This window comes from Chinchilla lanigera, unplaced genomic scaffold (assembly GCF_000276665.1).
Source record: "Chinchilla lanigera isolate Chin_1 unplaced genomic scaffold, ChiLan1.0 scaffold00038, whole genome shotgun sequence".
NCBI lineage: Eukaryota > Metazoa > Chordata > Mammalia > Rodentia > Chinchillidae > Chinchilla > Chinchilla lanigera.
This window is the reverse complement of record NW_004955439.1, coordinates 2,361,091-2,363,882: the sequence shown is the minus strand read 5'-3', so window position 1 is coordinate 2,363,882 and position 2,792 is coordinate 2,361,091. Positions and strand designations below refer to the sequence as shown.

General features: G+C 42.1%; 1 pseudogene; it reads right to left on the bottom strand.

Moving 5' to 3' along the window:
* Window positions 1-1,799: 1,799 nt before the first annotated feature.
* Window positions 1,800-2,439, bottom strand: LOC102018769 (annotated as a pseudogene).
* Window positions 2,440-2,792: the final 353 nt, after the last annotated feature.

Here is a 2,792-nt window from a genome sequence, read left to right as displayed (position 1 = left end):
TTCTCAGAGGTTCCCAGATGTGCTGGAAGAATCTTTCAAAACTGATCCTGCTGGGATTTTTTTTTTTTTTAGATTTCATTTGACCTCTCTTGTATTTGATATGAAACATATGTTAAAAATCATACCTGACAAATACAAAGTGCACTTTTCTGCACAGAAAAACACCACGGATACATCTTTTACAAAGTTTTGAATGGCAGCAATGTGAGGTTTTCATTGCAAAACTGGGTTCACAGTTAGCCAAGTTAATCACACATCCTGGCAATGATTCTTTACCCGACATCTCTTTGGTATTCAGTGGGCAGGTCATGAGGCTCATGAAGAAATGAATGGGAGAGTGTCCAGGGAATGGATGACATCTATATAACATGTGGAGAAGAGGGTAGTTTTTACTAAATACTGACTTGCAGTTTAAGAGGTGCCAATTGTTCTGATCCTACTCAGATCACTTGAGCACTTAATTTCTGGGAAGTTAAGAATAACAACAGGAGGCCATGAGGGTTCCAGATGATCCGTATTAGTGCCTCCTTTTGCGGGTATTTTCTGTGGCATTCCCACACGCTTTCTCTCACTGTTCTGGCAGGACCTCCTTTGCAGCTCCTTTTTTTTTTTTTTTTTCCTTTTCTTTTTGTCTGTTTTTTCTTTTGAAAAATTTATTAACAGTACTATTAACAATAAACCACTTATTTTTCAGTTCTTTCAGTTTTAAAGACTGTCTTTCAAAAGCACTTACAAAACAGTGAGATATCATGAAAGCATTTACAGTGAAGTTTTCAAATAAATCATTTTAATACCTATCTCTTTATGGAGTAACAACAGCATTATTATCACAGTATTTGGTTTTTTTTTTTTTTTTTTTTGTACCAGGAATCAGACTCAAGACCTTCCACTTACCAGGCAGGTGCTGTGCCACTGAGCTATATTCTTGGCCTGTAGCATTTGTTTTTATTAAAATTAGTTCAAGTTCATTACTAACAAATTCTGGTTTTTAATACAGGTCGAGGATCCCTTATCCAAAATACTTGGGTCCATCCAGATGCAGAGACACTCACCTTCTAGTCCCAGCATTAAAGAGGCTGACACAAGAGGATTGCCACAGTTTTAGGCCAGCCTGGGCTACTGTGTTGTAAGTTGAAGGCCAGCCTGAACTACATAGGAAGACCCTATCTCAAAAACAACAGCAGCAACGTAAGTTGGGACCACAAGTATTCTGGAATTCATACATATACGTATGTGGTATTTTGGTAATGGAACCTCAGTGTAAGCATGAAATTCATTTATGATTTATATATACCTATGTACATACCCTGAAGGCAGTTGGATCCAGTAGTTTTCATAGTGTTGCACATGAATTATACTTGCATGGTGTGGTATTTTCCACTCAACCCATCATATTGGTGCTCAGCGTTTTGGATTTTAGAGCACTTTGGATTTTTGGATTAGAGATGCTAAGTCTCTACTATGCCATGGCAAGGCAGAAATGCAGTTTTTTGTTTGGTACTGGTGATTGAACCCAGGTCCTTCCACTGAGCTACATTCTTGGTGCAGCTTTTTAAATTGTTTATTTTGAAAGGGGTTCTGCTAAATTCTTAAGTTGCCCAGGCTGGACTTGAACTTGCAGTCCTCCTGCCTCAGCCTCCCAGAGTTGTCACTGTGCCCAGCTCAAAATACGATAATTTAAAAAATTATGTTTTATCTTCTGTGCAGTATTTGGTAGTAAAACAATACCAAGTGTCCTTTTACACAAATACTTCGTGCTATGGTGGGTTTCGTTTTCTTGACATTTCCAGTGCACAGTTCTAATCACCAAGCTCTTCCTTGACCCTGACGTACGCGCTCTTCTTTATCCTCGGGCGCTGGGAATCCTCGGAGGCGGAAGTGCCCCCTGCACTGGATTTCCATTTGTTCTGTTCTTCCACCTTGGCTTGCTGGCAGGCGATGGCTTGGCTGAGGCTGTCCGGAGCAGGGTCCTCCCCCGTCATCCCTGCTGCCCGCTGCGTCCTCCATTTCTTCCGGTTCCGCGGTTTTCTTTTGCCTCTTTTCTTTCTTCTTTGGAGGCTCACGTTCTCCGAGCATATTTTGCGGACAAGCATAACCGAAGTGTCCACTTTCCCCGCATTCGTAACACTTCGATCTATCAAAGTAGTTTCGCCTTCGGATGAATTCAGCGCTCTCCCACTATGAATAGCAATGCTTGCCTTTATCACTCTACCAAATAACTGTTTGTTGTTTATGGCGCTGGTGAAGCTTTGTACAGAGTCTTTATTCAAAAACAATATAAATGCAACCCCTTTTCCTCCTATCTTTGTCTTTCATCATAGTAACCTTCACAACTTTGCGATACTTGGAAAGTATCCCGTATAAGTCGTTGTTCGTCAGGAAGAAGGGCAAGCTGGACACATACACGGTGCTCTTACTCGGCCCCAAGCCACCACTCATTTCTGCGGGCCAGCTGGGCTCAAGCCCGCTTCTCCCTCGCTCTTTGCGGCGGCCTAGGCATCCCGCGCCCGGGCGGGGAGCAGGAGGTCCCGGCGGCAGCTGAGCGCTTCGCGGCTCCCTTCAATCCAGCCGCTCTGGCGGGCACCTCTTTCTATTTATTTTTTCTGGAGGGCTCCAGGGAATACTACCATATATCACATATGTCTTTTATCTGTATATGAATTTAATTTGTATTTTATCAATTTTTTGCCCAGGGTTTAGTTTAAGAAATACTATAATGTTTGTAAAATGTCATTGTGGGTGGATCCAGACTCTGGTCAAGGATGAAATAGACTGCAGCTGAAGAATAAATG